The sequence below is a fragment of the Convolutriloba macropyga genome, chromosome 1 (assembly GCF_964194025.1).
Source record: "Convolutriloba macropyga chromosome 1, txConMacr16.3, whole genome shotgun sequence".
NCBI lineage: Eukaryota > Metazoa > Xenacoelomorpha > Acoela > Convolutidae > Convolutriloba > Convolutriloba macropyga.
Genome location: NC_134468.1, coordinates 23340061 through 23366751, shown reverse-complemented (window position 1 = coordinate 23366751; position 26691 = coordinate 23340061). Strand labels below are relative to the sequence as shown.

At 35.7% G+C, this 26691-nt stretch overlaps 1 protein-coding gene across 1 annotated transcript in view; it reads left to right on the top strand.

Moving 5' to 3' along the window:
- The window catches only part of LOC142347436 (COP9 signalosome complex subunit 6-like), a 527653-nt gene that overhangs the window by 445446 nt on the left and 55516 nt on the right, over positions 1–26691 (top strand). The gene's annotated exons all lie outside the window — the stretch shown is intronic.

Here is a 26691-nt window from a genome sequence, read left to right as displayed (position 1 = left end):
GTCAAATTTCGCTCTCAAAAAATACGCTTGTGCAGTTTCAGAAAAAGTGATTTTCAGTCTAGTCAAGGACTTGTTAAAATAATTTGAGGGCCTTTGTAATAGTGTCATTGCCCTAGTGCTTTCTAGACAAGAGTTAATTTTTTATCTAGGTGGTTTACGAAAACACTACTTAATACGTTGTCAAATTTCGCTCTCAAAAAATGTGCTTGCGCAGTTTTATAAAAAGTGATCTTCAATTTAGTCAGGGACTTGTTAAAATAAATTGAGGGCGCTCGTAATAGTGTCATAGCCTTAGTGCTTTCTAGACGAGAGCTAATACTTGATTTGGGTGGTTTACGAAAAAAGTACTTAATACGTTGTAAAATTTTGCTCTCAAAAAATATGATATGCATGTTCAGGTTCAAAAAATTTTATTTTTTAATCTAGTCAATGAATTGTTTAAATGAATCGAAGACCTACGTAGGGTGTCATATTCCTAGTGGGTTCAATAGGAGAGCCTATTTTTGATCAAGCTCACTTACAAAAAAAGTCCTTAGTACGTTGTCAATTTTCGCGCTGAAAAAGTATCATTGGTCAATTCCATGAAAAGTGATTTTAAGTCTAGTCAACGACTTGTCCAAATGAACTGAGTGCCTCCACAGGAGTGTGATAGTCCTAGTGGTTTCATAAAAGGTAACTTTCAATCTAGTCAAGGACTTGTTCAATTGAATTGAGGGCCTACTTAGGAGTGTCATAGCACTGTAGAGTTTTATAAGAAAATTAATTTTTGATCTAGGTATTTTACAAAAAAAGAACCAAATGCGTTGTCAAGTTTCGCTCTAAAAGATTAGGCTTGTGCAGTTTGATAAAAAAAAATTTCAATCTAGTCAAGCCGTTGTTCAATGAAATGAGGGCCTACGTAGGAGTGTCATGTTCTTAGTGGGTTTTGAAGAGGAGCATATTTTTGATCAAGCTAATTTAACAAAAATGTTCTTAATACGTTGTCAAATTTCGCTCTCGAATAATTTGCTTGTGCAGTTTCATAAAAAGTGACTATCAATCTAGTCAAGGAATTGTTCAAATGAATTGAAGGCCTACGTAGAAGTGCCATCGTCTTGTAGGGTTTTAAATGAGAGCTTTCTAGACAAGAGCTAATATTTGATTTGGGTGGCTTACGAGAAAAGTACTTAATACGTTGTAAAATTTTGCTCTCAAAAAATATGATATGCATGTTCAGTTCCATAATTTTTTTTCAATCTAGTGAATGAATTGTTCAAATGAATTGAAGACCTACGTAGGGTGTCATATTCCTAGTGGGTTCAATAGGAGAGCCTATTTTTGATCAAGTTGACTTACAAAAAAAGTCCTTAGTACGTTGTCAGTTTTCGCGCTCAAAAAATATCATTGGTCAATTTCATGAAAAGTGATTTTCAATCTAGTCAAGGACTTGTTAAAATAGTTTGAGGGCCTTCGTAATAGTGTCGTAGTCTTAGTGCTTTCTAGACAAGAGCTAGTTTTTTATTTGGGTGGTTTACGAAAAAATTACTCAATACGTTGTCAAATTTCGCTCTCAAAAAATATGCATGTTCCATTTCATACTTTTTTTTTCATTCTAGTCAAGGAATTGTTCAAATAAATTGAAAAGCTACGTGGGAGTGTCATAATCCTAGTGGGTTCTACAGGAAAGCCTGTTTTTGATCAAGCTGATTTACAAAAAAAAAGTGCTTAATACATTGTTAAATTTCGCTCTCAAAAAATGTGCTTGTGCAGTTTCATAAAAAGTGATTTTCAATTTAGTCAAGGACTTGTGCAAATAAATTGAGGGCCTACGTAATGGTGTCATAGCCCTAGTGCCTTCTAGACGAAAGTTATTTTTTGATTTAGGTGGTTTACGAAAAAATTTACTTAGTACGTTGTCAAATTTCGCTATCAAAAAATATGCATATTCAGTTTCATAAAAATTTAATTTCAATCTAGTCAAGGAATTGTTCATATGAATTGAAGGCCTACGTAGGATTTCCGTATCCCTGTAGGGTTTCAATAGAGAGCTAATTTTTGATCTAGCTGGTCTACGAAAAAAAGAACTTAATGCGTTGTCAAATTTCGTTTTCAAAAATTAGGCTTGTGCAATTTGATAAAAGCTTTTTTTCAATCTAGTCAAGGAATTGTTCAAATGAACTGAAGGCCTACATAGGAGTGTCATATTTCTATTGGCTCCTAAGGGAGAGCTTATTTTTGATCGAGCTGATATACGATAAAAGTACTTAATACGTTGTCAAATTTTGCCCTCAAAAAATGTGATAAGAAAATATCATAAAAAGTGGATTTCAATCTAGTCAACGACTTGTCCAAATAAACTGAGTGCCTACACAGGAGTGTGATACTCCTAGTGGGTTTGAGAATGGAGCTAATATTTGATTTGAGACGTCTACGAAAGTAGTTCCTAATATGTTGTCAAATTTCGCGCTCAAAAAATATGCTTGTGCAGTTTTATAAAAGTGACTTTCAATCTAGTCAAGGACTTGTTCAATTGACTTGAGGGCCTACTTAGGAGTTCCAAAAGCTCTGTAGGGATTTAACAGAAAGCTAATTTTTGATCTAATTGATTTACGAAAAAAGTACTTAATGTGTTGTAAAATTTCGCTCTCAAAAATTAGGCTTGTGCAGTTTGATAAAAATTGATTTTCATTCTAGTCAAGGAGTTGTTCAAATGAAATGAGGGCTTACGTAGGAGTGTCATATTTTTAGTGGGTTTTAACGGAGAGCTTGTTTTTGATCAAGCTGAATTACAAAAAAGTACTTAATATGTTGTCAAATTTCCCGCTCAAAAATTATCATTGGACAATTTCATGAAAATTGATTTTCAGTCTTGTCAAGGACTCTTTCAAATGAAATGAGGACCTACGTACGAGTGTCATAGTCCTAAGGGGTTGAAAATGGGCTAGTTTTTGACCTGGGTAGTCTACGAGAGAAGTACTTAACACGTTGTCAAATTTCGCGCTTAAGAACATGCTTATGCATTTTCAGAAAAAGTGACCTTCAATCTAGCCAAGGACATGTTCAAATGAATTGAGGGCCTTTTGTAGGAGTTCTAAACTCCTAGTGGGTTCTAAAGGAGGGCTAGTTTTTGATCTGGGTGGTCTACATAAGAAGTTCTCTATACGTTGTCAATTTTTGCTCTCAAAAAATATGATTAGAAAATTTCATTAAAGGGATTTTCAGTCTAGTCAAGGACTTGTCCAAATCAACTTAGGGCCTACGCAGGAGTGTCATAACCCTAGTGGCTTCGAGAAAAGAGCTAATTTTTGATCTGTGTGGTCTACGAAAGAAGTTCTTTATCCATTGTCAAATTTCGCGATCAAAAATTGTGAGTGTGCAGTTTCATAAAAAGTGACCTTCAACCTAGTGAAGGACTTGTTCAAATGAATTGAGGGTCTACGTAGGAGTGGCATATCCCTGTAGGGTTTTAGAAGCGAGCCAATTGTGATCTAGGTTCTTTACGAAAAAATTACATAATGCGCTGTCAAATTTCGCTCTCAAAAATTAGGCTTGTGCAGTTTGATTAAAAATTCATTTTCAATATAGACCAGGAGTTGTTCAAATGAAATAAGGGCTTATGTAGGAGTGTCATTTTCCTATAGGAGAGTTTTTATCAAGCTTGCACAGTTTTATAAGATGTGATTTTCAATGCAGTCAAGGACTTGTTAAAATAAATTGAGGGCCTTCGTAATAGTGTCAGAGAAATATTGCTTTCTAGACGAGAGCTAATTTTTGGTTTAGGTTTTTACAAAAAAAGGACTTCGTACGTTGTCAAATTTCGCCCTCAAAACATATGGAAGTTCAGTTTCATAAAACCTTATTTTCAATCTAGTCAAGGAATTGTTCAAATGAATTGAGGGTCTACGTAGGAGTGGCATATCCCTGTAGGGTTTTAATAGAGAGCCAATTTTGATCTAGGTTCTTTACGAAAAAAATACATAACGCGCTGTCAAATTTCGCTCTCAAAATTAGGCTTGTGCAGTTTGATAAAAATTGATTTTCAATATCGACCAGGAGTTGTTCAAATGAAATAAGGGCTTATGTAGAGTGTCATTTTCCTATAGGAGAGTTCTTATCAAGCTTGCGCAGTTTTATAAAATGTGATTTTCAATGTAGTCAAGGACTTGTTAAAATAAATTGAGGGCCTTCGTAACAGTGTCAGAGACATATTACTTTCTAGACGAGAGCTAATTTTTGATTTAGGTTTTTACGAAAAAAGGACTTCTTACGTTGTCAAATTTTGCTCTCAAAACATATGCAAGTTCAGTTTCATAAAACCTTATTTTCAATCTAGTCAAGGAATTGTTCAGACGAATTGAAGGCCTGCGTTGGAGTGTCATATTTCTGGTAGCTCCTAACGGAGAGCTTATTTTTGATCGAGCTGATATACCATAAAAGTACTTAATACGTTGTCAAATTTTGCTCTCAAAAAATATGATTAGAAAATATTATAAAAAATGGATTTCAATCTAGTCAACGACTTGTCCAAATGAACTGAGTGCCTACACAGGAGAGTGATAGTCCTAGTGGGTTTGAGAAAGGAGCTAATATTTGATTTGAGAAGTCTACGAAAGAAGTTCCTAATATGTTGTCAAATTTCGCGCTCAAAAAATATGCTTGTGCAATTTTATAAAAAGTGACTTTCAATCTAAGAAGGACTTGTTCAATTGAATTGGGGGCCTACGTAGGAGTGTCATAGCCCTGTAGGGTTTTAATAAAAAACAAATTTTTGATCTGGTTGGTTTACGAAATAGTACTTAATGTGTTGTAAAATTTTGCTCTCAAAAGTTAGGCTTGTGCAGTTTGATAAAATTTGATTTTCAGTATAGTCAAGGAGTTGTTCAAATGTAATGAGGGCCTACGTAGGAGTGTCATATTTTTAGTGGGTTTTATAGGAGAGCTTGTTTTTGATCAAACTGAATTACAAAAAAAGTACTTACTATGTTGTCAAATTCCCGCTCAAAAAATATCTTTGGACAATTTCATGAAAATTGATTTTCAGTCTTGTCAAGGACTTGTTCAAATGAAATGAGAACCTACGTACGAGTGTCATAGTCCTAATTGGTTCAAATTGAGCTAGTTTTTGACCTGGGTAGTCCACTAGAGAAGTACTTAACACGTTGTCAAATTTCGCGCTTAAAATTATGCTTATGCAATTTCAGAAAAAGTGACCTTCAATTTAGTCAAGGACTTGTTCAAATGAATTTAGGGTCTACGTAGGAATGGCATATCCCTGTAGGGTTTTAAAAGAGAGCCAATTCTGATCTAGGTTCTTTACGAAAAAATTACATAATGCGCTGTCAAATTTCGCTCTCAAAAATTAGGCTTGTGCAGTTTGATAAAAATTGATTTTCATAAAAGACCAGGAGTTGTTCGAATGAAATAGGGGCTTATGTACGAGTGTCATTTTCCTATAGGAGAGTTTTTATCACGCTTGCGCAGTTTTATAAAACGTGATTTTCAATGTAGTCAAGGAATTGTTCAAATGAATAGAAGGCCTACGTTGGAGTGTCATATTTCTGGTAGCTCCTAACGGAGAGCTTATTTTTGATCGAGCTGATATACGATAAAAGTACTCAATACGTTGTCAAATTTTGCCCTGAAAACATATGATTGGAAAATATCATAAAAAGTGGATTTCAATCTAGTCAACGACTTGTCCAAATGAACTTTCTTGCTCAAAAATTATGATTGCACAATTTCATGAAAAGTGATTTTCAATCAAGTCAAGGACTTATCCAAAAGAATTGAGGCCTATGTAGGAGTGTCACAGTGCTAGTGGTCTCTAAAGGAGAGCAAATTTTTGATCATGCTGATTTACGAAAAAAAGTACTTAGTACGTTGTCAATTTTTGCGCTTAAAAATTATTATTGGACAGTTTCATGAAAAGTGATCTTCAGTCTAGTCAAGGACTTGTTGAAATGAAATGAGAGCCTAAGGAGGAGTGTCATAGTCCTACTGAGTTTGACAAAAGAGCTTATTTTTAATCTGGGTGGTTTATGAAAAAGTACTTAATGCTTTGTCAAATTTCGCGCTCAAAAAGTACTCTTGTGCAATTTAAAAAAAGTGATTCTCAATCAAGTCAAGGAATGTCCAAATGAATTTAGGGCCCATGTAAGACTTCTGTAGTCCCAGTGGGCTTTAAAACACAGGTTATTTTTCTATCAAGATGATTTACGAAAAAAGTACATATTAAGTTGTCATGTCTCGCGCTAAAAAAATACTTGCAGTTTCATGAAAATTGATTTTCAATCTAGTCAAGGAATTGATCAAATGAACTGAAGGCCTACGTAGGGGTGTCATATTCCTAGTGGGTTCTAAGGGAATTGTTTTTATTGAGATGATTTACGAGAAAAGTATTTAATACGTTTTCAAATTTCGCGCGCAGAAATTCTTGTGTAATTTCAAAAAAGCGTAGAACTTTCATAAACCTAATGAGTTCAAAAGAAAACTATTTTTGATCTGTGTGGTCTAAGAATAAAGTATTTAATACGTTGTCAAGTTTGGCGCTCAAAGATATGCTTGTGCAATTTCATAAAAACTGATTTTCAATCAAGTCAAGGGTTGTCCAAATGAACTGAGGGCCTACGTAAGAGTGTCATAGTCCTAGTGGCTTCTAGAGGAGAGCTTATTTTTTTCTCAAGCTGAATTAAGAAAATAGTCCTTATTACGTTGACAAATCTCGCGCAAAAAAATGCTTGTGCAATTTCGTAAAAATTAATTTTCAATCTAGTCAAGGAATTGATCAAATGAACTGAAGGCCTACGTAGGGGTGTCATATTCCTAGTGGGTTCTAAGGGAGAGCTTATTTTTGATCAAGCTGATTTACGAAAAAATCACTTATTAAGTTGTTAAGTTTCAAGCGCAAAAAATATGATTGGACAATTTCGTGAAAAGTGACTTTAAGTCTTTTCAAGAACTTGTTAAATTGAATTGAGCCCCTAAACAGGAGTGTCATAGTCCTAATAGTTTCTAAAAAAGAATTTTTGGCTCCGGCTGACGTAGGAAAAAAACTACTTAGTACGTCGTCAAATTTTGCACACAAAAATGCTTGGGTGATTCCAAAAAAGAGATTTTCAAACCGGTCAAGGAGTTGTTCAGATGAATTGAGGGAATTTTAAAAAAGCCAATTTTTTCATCTGGCTGGTCTACAAAAGAAGTACTTAATATGTTGTCAAGTTTCGCGCTCACAAAAATTGCTTGTGCATCTTCATAAAATGATTTTCAATTTAGTCAAGGACTTGTTCAAATGAGTTGATGGCCTACGAAGGAGTTTCATGGGTTAAAAAAACTAATTTTTGATCTGGGTGGTCTACGAGTGAAGTACTTTATACGCTGTTAAATTTCGCGCTCAAAAAATATGCTTCTGCAGTTTCATAAAAAACTGTTTTTCAATCAGGTCAAGGACTTGTCCAAATGAATTGAGGGCCTACACAGGAGTTTTATAGTCCTAGTTGGTTCTTAGAGAGAGTTTTTTTATCAAGCTTATTTACAAAAAAAATATGTAATAAGCTGACAAATCTTGCGTTAAAAAATATACATTGTACATTTTCATAAAAATTGATTTTCAATCCAGTCGAGGAAATGCTCAAATGAATTGAGGGCCTATGTAGGAGTGTCACAGTTCTAGTGGGTTCTAGGGGAGAGTAAAATTTTGATCAATTGATTTACGAAAAAAGTACGTAGTACGTGGTCAATTTTTGCGCTCAAAAAACATCATTGGACAATTTAATGAAAAGTGATTTTCAGTCTAGTCAAGGACTTGTTCAAATGAAATGAGGGCCTGCGTAGGAGTGTCATAGTCCTACTGGGTTCGATAACAGGCCAATTGTTTCATCTGACTGGTATACGAAAGAAGTACTTAATTTGCTGTCAAGTTTCGCGCTCAAAATATTGCTTGTGCAGTTTCTCAAAGTGGTATTCAGTTTTGTCAAGGGCTTTTTCAAATGAATTAAGGGCCTACGTAGCAGTGTGATAGTCCTAGTGGGTTTTAAGAGAGAGCTTTTTTGATATATAGTTTTCCAGCTTAAAAATATGCCTAAACTGTTTTTTCAATCAGTCTAGTCAAAGAATTCTTCAAAAAATTTTAAGCCTATTTAGGAGTATTGTAATTTTATTGTGTTCTGAAAACTTTCTCCAGATGCAGCTGCTCTGCGAAAAAAAATAATTAATACGTTGTCTGATTATGGGTTGGGCAATGTTCTGAGGTTAGGTCTGAACGTACACTACGTTGGGGAGGCATCAGCAAAGAAATGTGCCCAGCCCAAAAATGCTCAAGTGAAAGCTGGCCGTTCATCTCTCTTCACTGACTAAGAGCAAAGAACGCTTTTCAAAGCCCTCTTTATTCATGCATTCTCGTTTCTTCAACTGCGCAAGAATTGATTGTTTTTACCTTCAATTTGAAAGTAAAGTTGCCTCATAATTGGAGGACATATCAGATTTCTGGTATAGATTGGACTCGATCTTTCTTGAAAAAGTTCTCTAGTTAAAGCTTATTTGTGAAGAAGGCTAAAAATTATCGCCAAATGAATTTCATTTGTGTAACTTGTGTGCGGTAGATTTGTCGAAGCTTAGTTAAGTTTGTATGCGAAAATTGTTGCTTATGTACATGGAGGACTTGTTTCAATCTTAAAAAATACCGTTGTTGTGCAGATGAATAATAAAAGATAGTCTATTGTTCAAGCTCAATATTGCGTTTAACTTATCTTTTGGAATTGTTTTTTTTGAGCTTTGAGAAGCTTGGGGCTTATTTATTCAAAGATACCAAATTGCTATATTATTTCAACTTATGCTTTTTTTTGCAGGTTTGATTTCATAAAAATTTGCAAAACAAATTGCCTACTTTACATCAGTCTTCAACAGCTCTACATCAATCTTCAACACATTCTTCATTCAATCAAGTGAGTTTTCTTTTACTATTCCACTCTTTGAGAACGATTGACTGATTTATTGTTTTTGACAAGTTCTTTGAAGGACCAATGCTAAATCTTGCATTTGTGATGCACCTCACGGATACGCGGGTAAGTATGTCTTATTGTTTCTTTCAGCCCGTGGTAGCACGGGTTGGGTTTGTTGTTCCGGTCAAGGAGTTGTTCAAATGAATTGAGGGCCAGCGTAGGAGTTTCATAAACCTAGTTGGTTTAAAAAAAGCCATTTTTTTCATCTGGCTGGTCTACAATAGAAGTACTTAATAAGTTGTCAAATTTCGCGCTCAAAAAATACGCTTATGAAGTTTTATAAAACGTGATCTTCAATCTAGTCAGGGACTTGTTCAAATGAATTGAGGGTCTACGTAGGAGTGTCATAGTCCTATTGTTTTCAAATATAAAGCTTATTTCTGATTTAGGTGGTCAACGAAAAAAGTTTTCAATAAGTTGTCAAATTTAAAGCACAAAAATGCTTGTGTAATTTAAAAAAAAATTTCAAACCAGTCAGGACTTGATCAAATGAATTTTGGGCCTGCGTAAGAGTGTCATAGTCCTAGTGGGTTCCATAAAGGGATTTAAATCTGGCTGGTATACAAAAGAAGTACCTAATTTGTTGTCAAGTTTCGAGCTCAAAATATTGCTTGTGCAGTTTCATAAAGTGATATTCAATTTAGTCAAGGGCTTGTTCAAATGAATTAAGGGCCTACGTAGCAGTGTGATAGTCCTAGTGGGTTTTAAGAGAGAGCTTTTTCAATATATAGTTTTCCAGCTTAAAAATATGCCTAAACTGTTTTTTCAATCAGTCTAGTCAAAGACTTCTTCAAGGAATTTTGAGCCTACTTAGGAGTATTGTAATTCCATTGGCTTCTGAAAACTTTCTCCTGATGCAGCTGCTCTGCGAAAAAAAAAATAATTGATACGTTGTCTGATTATGGTTTAGGCAATGTTTTGAGTTTAAGTCTGTTCAGAAGCCTGGATGGCGACTGATCAGAACTCCTTTGTTTTGAAAGTCTGATCAATGACATTTTTGATTTGGAAAGTTTGAGCTGGGTTTAATTCGGAATGGAGAATGTGATCAAAATAAATTGGTCTGGAAAATTGATGAAAAAATTGATCTGTACTGCAACCTGGCTAGTAAAATTAGCAGTATAAATAGCAGTATAACTCAGTGGCCGGAGAAAGTAATCCGGCAGAAAAAACGGCTTTAATTTTGGTTCGACCATATTTAGGTCCTCATTGTTTGGATATCGGCTATAAACAAGAATTGAAAGCTGTGTGAATGAAAAGTTGTTTAATTTAAGACCTTTGATTTGACCAAAAACGCCTCAAAATTACGTTCGCAAAACGTCCAAACCTTTTCAAGGATACCGGTTTGATCTTGCTGCCAGGCAATAAAGAATGGCTGTGCAATATTATGGCTGCGCGAAAAATTGGCGTTGCGTACACAACGTTGGGGAGGCATCAGCAAAGAGATGTGCCCAAAAATGCTTCAGTGAAAGCTGGCCGCTCATCTCTCTTCACTGACTACCAGCAAAGAACGCTTTTCAACGCCCTCTTTATTCATGCATTCTCGTTTTTTCAACTGCGCAAGAATTGATAGTTTTTACCTTCAATTTGAAAGTAAAGTTGCCTAATAATTGGAGGACATATCAGATTTCTGGTATAGATTGGACTCGATCTTTCTTGAAAAAGTTCTCTAGTTAAAGCTTATTTGTGAAGGAGGCTAAAAATTATCGTCAAATGAATTTCATTTGTGTAACTTGTGTGCGGTAGATTTGTCGAAGCCTAGTTAAGTTTGTATGCGAAAATTGTTGCTTATGTACATGGAGGACTTGTTTCAATCTTAAAGAATACCGTTGTTGTGCAGATGAATAATAAAACATAGTCTATTGTTCAAGCTCAATATTGCGTTTAACTTATCTTTTGGAATTGTTTTTTTAGAGCTTTGAGAAGCTTGGGGCTTATTTATTGAAACATATCAAATTGCTATATTAATTCAACTTTTGCTTTCTTTTGCAGGTTTGATTTCATAAAAATTTGCAAAACAAATTGCCTACTTTACATCAGTCTTCAACAGCTCTACATCAATCTTCAACACATTCTTCCTTCAATCAAGTGAGTTTTCTTTTACTATTCCGCTCTTTGAGAACGATTGACTGATTTATTGTTTTTGACAAATTCTTGGAAGGACCGATGCTAAATCTTGTATTTGTGATGCACCTCCAGATGCGCGGGTAAGTATGTCTTATTGTTTCTTTCAGCCCGTGGTAGCACGGGTTGGGTTTGTTGTTCCGGTCAAGGAGTTGTTCAAATGAATTGAGGGCCAGCGTAGGAGTTTCATAAACCTAGTTGGTTTAAAAAAAGCTATTTTTTCATCTGGCTGGTCTACAATAGAAGTGAATAATATGTTCTCAAATTTCGCACTAAAAAAGACGCTTATGAAGTTTCATAAAACGTGATCTTCAATCTAGTCAAGGACTTGTTCAAATGAATTGAGGGCCTACGTAGGAGTGTCATAGTCCTAGTGGGTTCAAAAAGAGAGCTTTTTTAATGAAGATGATATAAGTAAAAAGTACTTTTTACGTTGCGAAGTCTCGCGCTAAAAAATGATTGTGCAGTTTCATAAAAATTAAATTTCAATCTATGAGGAGTGTCATATTTCAAATCAGGAGTGTCATATTCAATCTCGTTGTCGGAGTGTCATATTCCTAGTGGGTTCTAAGGGAATTTTTTTTATCAAGATGATTTACGAAAAAAGTACTTAATGTGTTTTCAAATTTTGCGCGCAGAAATGCTTGTGTAATTTCAAAAAAGCGTAGAAATTTCATAAACCTAATGAGTTCAAAAGAAAAACTATTTTTGATCTGGGTGGTCTACGAATAAAGTATTTATTACGTCGTCAAATTTGGCGCTCAAAGATATGCTTGTGCAATTTCAAAAAAACTGATTTTCCAAATGTCAAGGGTTTTCCAAATGAACTGAGGGCCTACGTAAGAGTGTCATATTCCCAGTAGATTCTAAGGGAGAGCCTAATTTTGATCAAGTTGATTTACGAAAAAAGTACTTAATACGTTTTCAAATGTCGAGTGCAAAAATTATGATTGGACAGTTTCATAAAAAGTGATTTTAATCTAGTCAAGGACGTGTTCAATTGAATTGAGCTCGTATGTAGGAGTGTCATAACCCTAATGGGTTCTAATAAATAGCTAATTTCTGCTCCGGTTGACTTGCGAAAAAAGCACTTAGTACGTGGTCAAATTTCGCGCACAGATTTGCATGCGTAATTTCAAAAAAAGGCTTTCAAACTGGTCAAGGAGTTGTTCAAATGAATTGAAGGTCTGCGTAGGAATATCATATTCCTAGTTGGTTCTATTGGAAAACCTATTTTTGTTCAGGCTTATTTACAAAAAAAAATATTTATTACGTTGTCGAATTTTGCCCTCAAAAAATATGATTAGAAAGTATCATATAAAATGGATTTCAATCTAGTCAACGACTTGTCCAAATGAACTCAGTGCCTACACAGGAGTGTGATAGTCCTTGTGGGTTTGAGAAAAGAACTAACTTTTGATTTGAGTGGTCTACGAAAGAAGTTCTTATTACGTTGCCAAATTTCGCAATCAAAAAATATGCTTCTCCAGTTTCATAAACTGATTTCCAATTTAGTCAAGGACTTGTTCAAAAGAATTGAGGTCCTACGTAGGAGTTTCATAGTCCGAGTGGGTTAAAAAACTAATTTGTGATCTGGGTGGTCTACGAGAGAAGTACTTTATACGCTGTCACAATTCGCGCTCAAAAAATATGCCTCTGCAGTTTCATAAAAAGTGATTTTCAATCAAGTCAAGGATTGTCCTAATGAATTGAGGGCCTAGATAGGAGTTTCATAGTCCTAGTGGGTTCTTAGAGAGAGTTTATTTTTGATCAAGCTTATTAACGAAAAAAGTATGTAATACGCTGACAAATCTCGCGTTAAAAGTTATACTTTGTACATTTTCGTAAAAATTGATTTTCAATCTAGTCGAGGAAATGTTCAAATGAATTGAGGGTCTTTGTAGGAGTGTCACATTGCAAGTGGGTTTTAAGGGAGAGAAAGTTTTTGATTAAGTTGATATACGAGAAAAGAGTACTTAGTTAGTTGTCAAATTTCGCGCTCAAAATATGATTGGACAATTTCATGAAAAAACTATCTTCAGTCTAGTCAAAGAATTGTTCAAATGAATTGAGGACCTACGTAGGAGTGTTACAGTCCTACTGAGTTCGAAAAAACTAATTTTTGGTCTAAGTGGTTCACGAAAAGAGTTCTTAATGCGTTGTCAAATTTCGCTGTAAAAAATTGGCTTGTGCAGTTTGTTAAAAAATGATTTTCAATCTAGTCAAGGAGTTGTTCAATTGAAATGAGTGTCTACGTAGGAGTGTCAAATTCCTAGTGGGTTCTAAAGGAAAGCTTTTTGAATCAATTTGATTTGCGAAGAGAGTACTTAATACGTTGTCAAATTTGGCGCTCAAAAAATATTATTGGGTAATTTCACGAAAAGTGATCTTCTCTGAGGGCCTACCTAATAGTGTCATAGTCCTACTGGGTTCGAAAAAAGATCTAACTTGGTGTGCTCTGCAAAAGAAGTCCTTTATACGTTGTCAAATTTCGCGCTTGAAAAGTATGCTTGTGCAATTTCATAAAAAAGTTATTTTCAATCAAGTCAAGGACTTTTCCTAATGAATTGACGGCCTACGTCAGAGTGTCACAGTCCTAGTGGGTTCAAAAAGAGAGCTTTTTTAACGAAGCTGATATAAGAAAAAATTACTTATTACGTTGTCAAATATCGCGCTAAAAAATGATTGTGCAGTTTCATAAAAATTAAATTTCAATCTATGAGGAGTGTCATATTTCAAATCAGGAGTGTCATATTCAATCTAGTTGTAGGAGTGTCATTTTCCTAGTGTGTTCTAAGGGAATTGTTTTTATTGAGATGATTTACGAGAAAAGTATTTAATACGTTTTCAAATTTCGCGCGCAGAAATTCTTGTGTAATTTCAAAAAAGCGTAGAACTTTCATAAACCTAATGAGTTCAAAAGAAAACTATTTTTGATCTGTGTGGTCTAAGAATAAAGTATTTAATACGTTGTCAAGTTTGGCGCTCAAAGATATGCTTGTGCAATTTCATAAAAACTGATTTTCAATCAAGTCAAGGGTTGTCCAAATGAACTGAGGGCCTACGTAAGAGTGTCATAGTCCTAGTGGCTTCTAGAGGAGAGCTTATTTTTTTCTCAAGCTGAATTAAGAAAATAGTCCTTATTACGTTGACAAATCTCGCGCAAAAAAATGCTTGTGCAATTTCGTAAAAATTAATTTTCAATCTAGTCGAGGAATTTTTCAAATGAATTGAGGGCCTATGTAGGAGTGTCATATTCCCAGTAGGTTCTAAGGGAGAGCTTAATTTTGATCAAGTTGATTTACGAAAAAAGTACTTAATACGTTGTCAAATTTTCGTGCAAACATTATGATTGGAGAAAAGTTATCATCTCTCTGGTCAAGGACTTATTCAAATGAATTGAGGGCCTACGTGGTAGTGCCATAGTCCTACTGGGTTCGAAAAAAGATCTAACTCGCGGTGCTCTATAAAAGAATTACTTGATACGTTGTCAAATTTCGCGCTCGAAAAGTATGCTTGTGCAATTTCATAAAAAGTTATTTTCAATCAAGTCAAGGATTGTCCAAATCAATTGACGGCCTACGTCAGAGTGTCATAGTCCTAGTGGGTTCAAAAAGAGAGCTTTTTTAATGAAGCTGATATAAGAAAAAAGCACTTATTACGTTGCCGAATTTCGCGACACAAAAATGATTGTGCAGTTTCATAAAAATTAAAATTCAATCTAAGAGGAGTGTCATATTTCAAAGCAGAAGTGTCATATTCAATCTATATGTAGGAGGCTCATATTCCAAGTGGGTTCTAAGGGAATTTTTTTATCAAGATGATTTACGAAAAAAGTACTTAATACGTTTTCAAATTTCGCGCGCAGAAATGCTTGTGTAATTTCAAAAAAGCGTAGAACTTTCATAGCCCTAATGAGTTCAAAAGAAAACTATTTTTGATCTGGGTGGTCAAAGAGTAAAGTATTTAATACGTTGTCAAGTTTGGCGCTCAAAGATATGCTTGTGCAATTTCATAAAAACTGATTTTCAATCAAGTCAAGGGTTGTCCAAATGAACTGAGGGCCTACGTAAGAGTGTCATAGTCCTAGTGGCTTCTAGAGGAGAGCTTATTTTTTTATCAAGCTGAATTAAGAAAATAGTCCTTATTACGTTGACAAATCTCGCGCAAAAAAATGCTTGTGCAACTTAGTGAAAATTAATTTTCAATTTAGTCGAGGAATTTTTCAAATGAATTGAGGGCCTATGTAGGAGTGTCATATTCCCAGTAGATTCTAAGGGAGAGCCTAATTTTGATCAAGTTGATTTACAAAAAAAGTACTTAATACGTTGTCAAATTTCCAGTGCAAAAGTTATGATTGGACAGTTTCATAAAAAGTGATTTTAAGTCTAGTCAAGGACGTGTTCAAATGAATTGAGGGCCTAGATAGGAGTTTCATAATCCTTGTGGGTTCTTAGAGAGAGTTTAATTTTGATCAAGCTTATTTACGAAAAAAGTATGTAATACGCTGACAAATATCGCGTTAAAAGTTATACTTTGTACATTTTCATAAAAATTGATTTTCAATCTAGTCGAGGAAATGTTCAAATGAATTGAGGGTCTATGTAGGAGTGTCACAGTGCTAGTGGATTTTAAGGGAGAGAAAATTTTTGATCAAGCTGATTTACGAGAAAAAATTACTTAGTACGTTGTCAAATTTCGCGCTCAAAATATGATTGGACAATTTCATGAAAAAATGATCTTCAGTCTAGTCAAAAAATTGTTCAAATGATTTGAGGACCTATGTAGGAGAGTTACAGTCCTACTGAGTTCGAAAAAACTAATTTTTGATCTAAGTGGTTCACGAAAAGAGTTTTTAATGCGTTGTCAAATTTCGCTCTAAAAAATTGGCTTGTGCAGTTTGATAAAAAATGATTTTCAATCTAGTCAAGGAGTTGTTCAGTTGAAATGAGTGCCTACGTAGGAGCGTCATATTCCTAGTGGGTTCTATAGGAAAGCTTTTTTGATCAAGTTGATTTGCGAAAAGAGTACTTTATATGTTGTCAAATTTGGCGCTCAAAAAATATTATTGGACAATTTCACGAAAAGTGATCTTCTCTCTGGTCAAGGACTTATTCAAATGAATTGAGGGCCTACGTAGTAGTGTCATAGTCCTACTGGGTTCGAAAAAAGATCTAACTTGGGGTGCCCTACAAAAGAAGTCCTTTATACGTTGTCAAATTTCGCGCTTGAAAAGTATGCTTGTGCAATTTCATAAAAAGTTATTTTCAATCAAGTCAAGGACTTTTCCTAATGAATTGACGGCCTACGTCAGAGTGTCATAGTCTTAGTGGGTTCAAAAAGAGAGCTTTTTTAATTAAGCTGATATAAGAAAAAAGTACTTATTACGTTGCCAAATCTCGCGCTAAAAAATGATTGTGCAGTTTCATAAAAATTAAATTTCAATCTATGAGAAGTGTCATATTTCAAATCAGGAGTGTCATATTCAATCTAGTTGTAGGAGTGTCATATTCCTAGTGGGTTCTAAGGGAATTTTTTTTATCGAGATGATTTACGAGAAAAGTACTTAATACGTTTACAAATTTCGCGCGCAGAAAAGCTTGTGTAATTTCAAAAAAGCGTTGAACTTTCATAAACCTAATGTGTTCAAAAGAAAACTATTTTTGATCTGGGTAGTCTAAGAATAAAGTATTTAATAAGTTGTCAAAATTGGCGCTCAAAAATATGCTTGTGCAATTTCATAAAAACTGATTTTCAATCAATTCAGGGGTTGTCCAAATGAACTGAGGGCCTACGTAAGAGTGTCATAGTCCTAGTGGCTTCTAGTGGAGAGCTTATTTTTTTTTATCAAGCTGAGTTAAGAAACTAGGCCTTATTACGTTGACAAATCTCGCGCAAAAAAGTGCTTGTGCAATTTCGTAAAAATTGGTTTTCAATCTAGTCAAGGAGTTGTTCAATTGAAATGAGTGCTTACGTAGGAGCGTCATATTCCTAGTGGGTTCTATAGGAAAGCTTTTTTTTGATCAAGTTGATTTGCGAAAAGAGTACTTTATATGTTGTCAAATATGCGACAAGAGTTAATTTTTTATCTAGGTGGTTTACGAAAACACTACTTAATACGTTGTCAAATTTCGAGTGCAAAAGTTATGATTGGACAGTTTCATAAAAAGTGATTTTAAGTCTAGTCAAGGACGTGTTCAAATGAATTGAGGGCCTATATAGGAGTTTCATAGTCGTTGTGGGTTCTTAGAGAGAGTTTTTTTGATCAAGCCTATTTACGAAAAAAGTATGTAATACGCTGACAAATCTCGCGTTAAAAGTTATACTTTGTACATTTTCATAAAATTGATTTTCAATCTAGTCGAGGAAATGTTCAAATGAATTGAGGGCCTATGTAGGAGTGTCACAGTGCTAGTGGATTTTAAGGGAGAGAAAGTTTTTGATCGAGCTGATTTACGAGAAAAAATTACTTAGTACGTTGTCAAATTTCGCGCTCAAAATATGATTGGACAATTTCATGAAAAAATGATCTTCAGTCTAGTCAAAAAATTGTTCAAATGATTTGAGGACCTACGTAGGAGAGTTACAGTCCTACTGAGTTCGAAAAAACTAATTTTTGATCTAAGTGGTTCACGAAAAGAGTTTTTAATGCGTTGTCAAATTTCGCTCCAAAAAATTGGCTTGTGCAGTTTGATAAAAAATGATTTTCAATCTAGTCAAGGAGTTGTTCAATTGAAATGAGTGCCTACGTAGGAGCGTCATATTCTTAGTGGGTTCTATAGGAAAGCTTTTTTGATCAAGTTGATTTGCGAAAAGAGTACTTAATACGTTGTCAAATTTGGCGCTCAAAAAATATTATTGGACAATTTCACGAAAAGTGATCTTCTCTCTGGTCAAGGACTTATTCAAATGAATTGAGGGCCTACGTAGCAGTGTCATAGTCCTACTGGGTTCGAAAAAAGATCTAACTTGGGGTGCCCTACAAAAGAAGTCCTTTACACGTTGTCAAATTTCGCGCTTGAAAAATATGCTTGTGCAATTTCATAAAAAGTTATTTTCAATCAAGTCAAGGACTTTTCCTAATGAATTGACGGCCTACGTCAGAGTGTCACAGTCCTAGTGGATTCAAAAAGAGAGTTTATTAACGAAGCTGATATAAGAAAAAAGTACTTATTACGTTGCCAAATCTCGCGCTAAAAAATGATTGTGCAGTTTCAAAAAAATTAAATTTCAATCTATGAGAAGTGTCATATTTCAAATCAGGAGTGTCATATTTAATCTAGTTGTAGGAGTGTCATATTCCTAGTGGGTTCTAAGGGAATTTTTTTTATCGAGATGATTTACGAGAAAAGTACTTAATACATTTACAAATTTCGCGCGCAGAAAAGCTTGTGTAACTTCAAAAAAGCGTAGAACTTTTATAAACCTAATGTGTTCAAAAGAAAACTATTTTTGATCTGGGTGGTCTAAGAATAAAGTACTTAATCAGTTGTCAAATTTGGCGCTCAAAGATATGCTTGTGCAATTTCATAAAAACTGATTTTCAATCAATTCAGGGGTTGTCCAAATGAACTGAGGGCCTACGTAAGAGTGTCATAGTCCTAGTGGCTTCTAGTGGAGAGCTTATTTTTTTATCAAGCTGAGTTAAGAAACTAGTCCTTATTACGTTGACAAACATCTCGCAAAAAAATGCTTGTGCAATTTCGTAAAAATTGGTTTTCAATCTAGTCAAGGAGTTGTTCAATTGAAATGAGTGCTTACATAGGAGCGTCATATTCCTAGTGGGTTCTATAGGAAAGCTTTTTTTGATCAAGTTGATTTGCGAAAAGAGTACTTAATAGGTTGTCAAATTTAGCGCTCAAAAAAATATTATTGGACAATTTCACGAAAAGTGATCTTCTCTCTGGTCAAGGACTTATCCAAATGAATTGAGGGCCTACGTAGTAGTGTCATAGTCCTACTGGGTTCAAAAAAAGATCTAACTTGGGGTGCCCTACAAAAGAAGTCCTTTATACGTTGCCAAATTTCGCGCTCGAAAAGTATGCTTGTGAAATTTCATAAAAAGTTATTTTCAATCAAGTCAAAGATTGTCCAAATGAATTGACAGCCTACGTCAGAGTGTCATAGTCCTAGTGGGTTCAAAAAGAGGGATTTTTAATGAAGCTGATATAAGAAAAAAGTACTTACTACGTTGCCAAATCTTGCGCTAAAAATGACTGTGCAGTTTCATAAAAATTAAATTTCAATCTATGAGGAGTGTCATATTTCAAATCAGGAGTGTCATATTCAATCGAGTTGTAGGAGTGTCATATTCCTAGTGGGTTCTATGGGAATTTTTTTTATCGAGATGATTCACGAAAAAAGTACTTAATACAATTTCAAATTTCGCGTGCAGAAATGCTTGTGTAATTTCAAAAAAGCGTAGAACTTTCTTAAACCTAATGAGTTCAAAAGAAAACTATTTTTGATCTGGGTGGTTTACGAATAAAGTACTTAATACGTGGTCAAATTTGGCGCTCAAAGATATGCTTGTGCAATTTCATAAAAACTGATTTTCAATCAAGTCAAGGGTTGTCCAAATGAACTGAGGGCCTACGTAAGAGTGTCATAGTCCTAGTGGCTTCTAGAGGAGAGCTTATTTTTTTTATCAAGCTGAGTTAAGAAACTAGTCCTTATTACGTTGACAAATCTCGCGCAAAAAAAGCTTGTGCAATTTCGTAAAAATTAATTTTCAATCTAGTCGAGGAATTTTTCAAATGAATTGAGGGCCTATGTAGGAGTGTCATATTCCCAGTAGATTCTAAGGGAGAGCTTAATTTTGATCAAGTTGATTTACGAAAAAAGTACTTAATACGTTGTCAAATTTTGCGTGCAAAAATTATGATTGGACAAAAGTTATCATCTCTCTGGTCAAGGACTTATTCAAATGAATTGAGGGCCTACGTGGTAGTGTCATAGTCCTACTGGGTTCGAAAAAAGATCTAACTCGGGGTGCTCTACAAAAGAATTACTTGATAAGTTGTCAAATTTCGCGCTCGAAAAGTATGCTTGTGCAATTTCATAAAAAGTTATTTTCAATTAAGTCAAGGATTTTCCAAAGGAGTTGACGGCCTACGTCAGAGTGTCATAGTCTTAGTGGGTTCAAAAAGAGAGCTTTTTTAATTAAGCTGATATAAGAAAAAAGTACTTATTACGTTGCCAAATCTCGCGCTAAAAAATGACTGTGCAGTTTCATAAAAATTAAATTTCAATCTATGAGGAGTGTCGTATTTCAAATCAGGAGTGTCATATTCAATCTAGTTGTAGGAGGGTCATATTCCTAGTGGGTTCTAAGTGAATTTTTTTTATCAAGATGATTTACGAAAAAAGTACTTAATACGTTTTCAAACTTCGCGCGCAGAAATGCTTGTGTAACTTCAAAAGAGCTTAGAACTTTCGTAAACCTAATGAGTTCAAAAGAAAACTATTTTTGATGTGGGTGGTCTACGAATATAGTACCTAATACGTTGTCAAAATTGGCGCTCAAAGATATGCTTGTGCAATTTCATAAAAACTGATTTTCAATGAAGCCAAGGGTTGTCCAAATGAACTGAGGGTCTACGTAAGAGTGTCATAGTCCTAGTGGCTTCTAGAAGAGAGCTTATTTTTTATCAAGCTGAGGTAAGAAAAAAGTACTTATAACGCAAAAAAATGCTTGTGCAGTTTCGTAAAAACTAATTCTCAATCTAGTCGAGAAATTTTTCAAATGAATTGAGGGCCTATGTAGGAGTATCATATTACTAAAGGGTTCTATTAGAAAACCTATTTTTGATCAAGCTTATTTACTAAAAAAGTATTTAATACGTTGTCAAATTTTGCCCTCAAAAAATATGATTGGAAAGTATCATAAAAAGTGGATTTCAATCTAGTCAATGACTTGTCCAAATGAACTCAGTGCCTACAAAGGAGTGTGATAGTCCTAGTGGGTGTGAGAAAAGAGCTAACTTTTGATTTGAGTGGTCTACGAGAGAAGTTCTTATTACGTTTCCAAATTTCGCAATCAAGAAATATGCTTCTCCAGTTTCATAAAGTGATTTTCAATTTAGTCAAGGACTTGCTCAAATGAATTGAGGTCCTACGTAGGAGTTTCATAGTCCGAGTGGGTTAAAAAACTAATTTTTGATCTGGGTGGTCTACGAGAGAAGTACTTTATACGCTGTCAAATTTCGCGCTCAAAAAATATGCCTCTGCAGTTTCATAAAAAGTGATTTTCAAACAATTCAAGGACTTGTCCTAATGAATTGAGGGCCTAGATAAGAGTTTCATAGTCCTAGTGGGTTCTTAGAGAGAAATTGTTTTTGATCAAGCTTATTTACGAAAAAAGTATGTAATACGCTGACAAATCTCGCGTGAAAAGTTATAATTTGTACATTTTCATAAAAATTGATTTTCAATCTAATCGAAGAAATATTCAAATGAATTGAGGGCCTATGTAGGAGTGTCACAGTGCTAGTGGGTTTTAAGGGAGAGAAAAGTTTTGATCAAGCTGAATTACGAGAAAAAATTACTTAGTACGTTGTCAAATTTCGCGCTCAAAATCTGGTTGGACAATTTCATGAAAAAATGATCTTCAGTCTAGTCAAAGAATTGTTCAAATGATTTGAGGACCTACGTAGGAGAGTTACAGTCCTACTGAGTTCAAAAGAACTAATTTTTGATGTAAGTATTTCACAAAAAGAGTTCTTAATGCGTTGTCAAATTTCGCTCTAAAAAATTGGCTTGTGCAGTTTGATAAAAAATGATTTTCAATCTAGTCAAGGAGTTGTTCAATTGAAAGGAGTGCCTACGTAGGAGCGTCACATTCCTAGTGGGTTCTATAGGAAAGCTTTTTTTGATCAAGCTGATTTGCGAAAAGAGTACTTAATACGTTGTCAAATTTGGCCCTCAAAAAATTTTATTGGACAATTTTACGAAAAGTTACCTTCTCTCTGGTCAAGGACTTATTCGAATGAATTGAGGGCCTACGTAGTAGTGTCATAGTCCTACTGGGTTCGAAAAAAAATCTAACCTGGGGTGCTCTACAAAAGAAGTCCTTGATACGTTGTAAAATTTCGCGCTCGAAAAGTATGCTTGTGCAATTTCATAAAAAGTTATTTTCAATCAAGTCAAGGATTGTCCAAATGAATTGACGGCCTAGGTCAGAGTGTCATAGTCCCAGTGGGTTCAAAAAAAGGGCTTTTTTAATGAAGCTGATATAAGTAAAAAGTACTTATTACGTTGCCAAGTCTCGCGCTAAAAAATGATTGTGGAGTTTCAAAAAAATTAAATTTCAATCTATGAGGAGTGTCATATTTCAAATCAGGACTATCATATTCAATATAGTTGTAGGAGTGTCATATTCCTAGTGGGTTCTAAGGGAATTTTTTTTATCGAGATGATTTACGAGAAAAGTACTTAATACATTTACAAATTTCGCGCGCAGAAAAGCTTGTGTAACTTCAAAAAAGCGTAGAACTTTTATAAACCTAATGTGTTCAAAAGAAAACTATTTTTGATCTGGTTGGTCTAAGAATAAAATACTTAATCAGTTGTCAAATTTGGCGCTCAAAGATATGCTTGTGCAATTTCATAAAAACTGATTTTCAATCAAGTCAAGGGTTGTCCAAATGAACTGAGGGCCTACGTAAGAGTGTCATATTCCCAGTAGATTCTAAGGGAGAGCTTAATTTTGATCAAGCTGATTTGCGAAAAGAGTACTTAATACGTTGTCAAATTTGGCCCTCAAAAAATTTTATTGGACAATTTTACGAAAAGTTATCTTCTCTCTGGTTAAGGACTTATTCGAATGAATTGAGGGCCTACGTAGTAGTGTCATAGTCCTACTGGGTTCGAAAAAATATCTAACCTGGGGTGCTCTACAAAAGAAGTCCTTGATACGTTGTAAAATTTCGCGCTCGAAAAGTATGCTTGTGCAATTTCATAAAAAGTTATTTTCAATCAAGTCTAGGATTGTCCAAATGAATTGACGGCCTAGGTCAGAGTGTCATAGTCCTAGTGGGTTCAAAAAAAGGGCTTTTTTAATGAAGCTGATATAAGTAAAAAGTACTTATTACGTTGCCAAGTTTCGCGCTAAAAAATGATTGTGGAGTTTCAAAAAAATTAAATTTCAATCTATGAGGAGTGTCATATTTCAAATCAGGACTATCATTTTCAATATAGTTGTAGGAGTGTCATATTCCTAGTGGGTTCTAAGGGAATTTTTTTATCACGATGATTTACGAAAAAAGTGCTTAATACGTTTTCAAATTTCGTGCGCAGAAATTCTTGTGTAATTTCAAAAAAGCGCAGAACTTTCATAAACCTAAATGAGTTCAAAAGAAAACTATTTTTGATCTGGGTGGTTTACGAATAAAGTACTTAATACGTTGTCAAATTTGGCGCTCAAAGATATACTTGTGCAATTTCATAAAAACTGATTTTCAATCAAGTCAAGGGTTGTCCAAATGAACTGAGGGCCTACGTAAGAGTGTCATAGTCCTAGTGGCTTCTAGAGGAGAGCTTAATTTTTTATCAAGCTGAGTTACGAAAATAGTCCTCATTACGTTGACAAATCTCGCGCAAAAAAAAAATGCTTGTGCAATTTAGTGAAAATTAATTTTCAATCTAGTCGAGGAATTTCTTAAATGAATTGAGGGCCTATGTAGGAGTGTCATATTCCCAGTAGATTCTAAGGGAGAGCTTAATTTTGATCAAGTTGATTTACGAAAAAAGTACGTGATACGTTTTCAAATTTTGCGTGCAAAAATTATGATTGGACAGTTTCATAAAAAGCGATATTAAGTCTAGTTAAGGACGAGTTCAAATGAATTGAGCTCCTAGAGCTCCTATGTAGGTGTGTCATAACCCGGTGCATCGTTTCCCGGAAATCCCAGTGGGATTCCCGGAAATCTTGCTTATACTTACTAATCCCACAATTGCCAGCGAGAAACTTGCCTATGCGTACGTTTCCCGCTTTTTCCCGCTGGGAAACTTGCGTTCACTTCTCATTCCGGTTATTCCCGGAACATTAGTTAAGATCTCAGTGTGAAAAAATCAAGAAAAACGGAAAAAATTGCGGGGAAAAAATGGGAAACGTGGGAAAATAAAAAAAAACTTAGCATTTTTTTTATAGAAGTAGTAGTAGTAGTAGTAGTAGTAGTAGTAGTAGTAGTAGTAGTAGTAGTAGTAGTAGTAGTAGTAGTAGTAGTAGTAGTAGTAGTAGTAGTAGTAGTAGTAGTAGTAGTAGTAGTAGTAGTAGTAGTAGTAGTAGTAGTAGTAGTAGTAGTAGTAGTAGTAGTAGTAGTAGTAGTAGTAGTAGTAGTAGTAGTAGTAGTAGTAGTAGTAGTAGTAGTAGTAGTAGTAGTAGTAGTAGTAGTAGTAGTAGTAGTAGTGGGGGACAAAATCCAACCTCACCTCCACGTGGTGTCCCCTGGGGGTAGGTCATGTGCTGCGGCTCTACGCTCACATGGTCGAGCTAACGAGGCACTGGTCTTCTAGTTTGTGGCGCAACTAGTCGTATCTCAGCCTTCAAACACCAAAGCAATGAGTACAATGAACCATGGCCCCGAGTCCCGGGTAAGGGGTGCTAAGAATCTCCCGAGGAACCAACTCAGAATTGCAACTTTAAACGTCAGAACACTGACCCAAGCCGGATCTCTAGAGGCTTTGAAAATGGATCTGGCGCGATACAAGTTGGATATTCTGGGAGTGCAGGAGACGAGATTGCAGGAGCAAGAAATTGATCTCGGAGACCACAAGCTCTACCTGTCTGACTCGTGGTTGTCTGGTGTAAAGTCGAGACAAGGAGGAGTGGGCGTTGCTGTAAAGAAGTCATTGATAAACAGCATCGTAGAACAAGTGGCTCTAAATGAACGTATTTGCTACGTCAAGTTCGCGGCTCAGAGGAGAGCCAATCTAGCTGTTGTTGTCTGCTACGCACCTACGAATGAAGCTAGTCTCCAAGAGAAGGATTTGTTTTGGAGTCAACTTTCAGACCTAGTTTCCAGCTTCAAACATAGGGAGCGTATTTGTGTCATCGGTGACCTCAATGCAGAGCCTGGACACCAGTTGAATGACATCATGAGCTGCAGAGGCCCGTTTGGAATGGGTGAAGAAAATGAAAACTCGGAAAAGTTGTTATCATTTTGCACTTCACACAAATTGCTCGTAGGTGGTACATGGTTCCAGCATCGACAAGTGCATCGGTACACCTACAACCCTCCCGATCCGAGTTTTCGAAAAAAGATGCTGGATCACATTCTGTTTGCAGAGAGATACAGAGGATGTCTGACGAATGTGAGGACCAGAAGAGGCAAAACCACAATTACCGATCATGAACTGGTCATTGCGGAAGTATCTATGAAACTTTTGTCTAAAAAGCCATGTTTCACGCCCAGAATCAGTTCTGCAAAGCTGCAAGATGAAACAACGCGTGACTTATTCACGCAGGAGGTCAAGTTACATCTTGATAAGAGCGGCGATTTCGAGAATACAGAGCAGTCTTGGGACAATTTTCGAAAAGCCCTGAACCAAGCAGCAGTGAAATGCCTCCTTCCGGACAAGCGAGTGAACAAACCTTGGATTTCTCCAGATTCTCTGGAACTTATCCGGAAACGAGCCGATCTACAGTTAAAGAAACACAGCAGCGCGGAGGCGCTGTTAGAGTTCACAAACTGCTGTAAGGAAGTCAGAAAAGCTCTACGTGCAGACAAACGGGCATGGCTTGAACGCAAAGGCCAAGAAGTGCAGAGCTTCGCGGACAGAGGCAACTTAAAGGAGGTTTTTGGGGCATCACAGCAGATTTGCCGAAACTGGAGGCCCCAGTTGACCAAATTAGTTTCAAGCACTGGCGTCAACTTACGGACGAAAGAGGAACGACTTGAACGCTGGACGGAACATTTTAGTCAACTCCTGAATCCCTCAACATCCAGTTGCAGTACGAGATTGGATCCCGAAGAAGCAGCTGAAAGCTTGCCGATTGACCTGAGCCCAATTCGATTTGAAGAAGTGCTTGAAGCTGTCCGCAGGTTGAAGAATGGCAAGGCAAGTGGACCCGATAACATTTCCTGTGAGATGTTGAAAGCACACAAGGGTATTGTCGAGTGGCTCTGGGACATCATAGATAAATGTTGGTCGACGGAAGTTCTGCCCGATGACTGGAAGGTAGCAGAAATTGTCCCATTATACAAGAGTAAAGGAAAGAGGTCAGAGTGTTCGAATCACCGAGGGATCTCTCTATTGTCAGTACCAGGCAAAGTGTTCGCTTCCGTTACTCTCAATCGATGCAAAGATTCAGTGGATCGCGTCTTAAGGGAAGAGCAGTGCGGCTTCAGAAAAAGCAGAGGATGCGCCGATCAACTCTTTGCCCTGCGTCAAATAATAGAGAAATCAATGGCGTTTCAATTGGATATTAGCTTTTGTTTCATAGACTTTCGAGCGGCATTCGATTCTGTCGATCGTGAGCAGATGTACCAGATAATGAAACACTATGGTCTGCCGCAAAAAGTGATAAACATCATAAGAAACAGCTATGATGGATTCAAATGTCGAGTCAAAGCCGAAGGTGAGAAGGGACGCT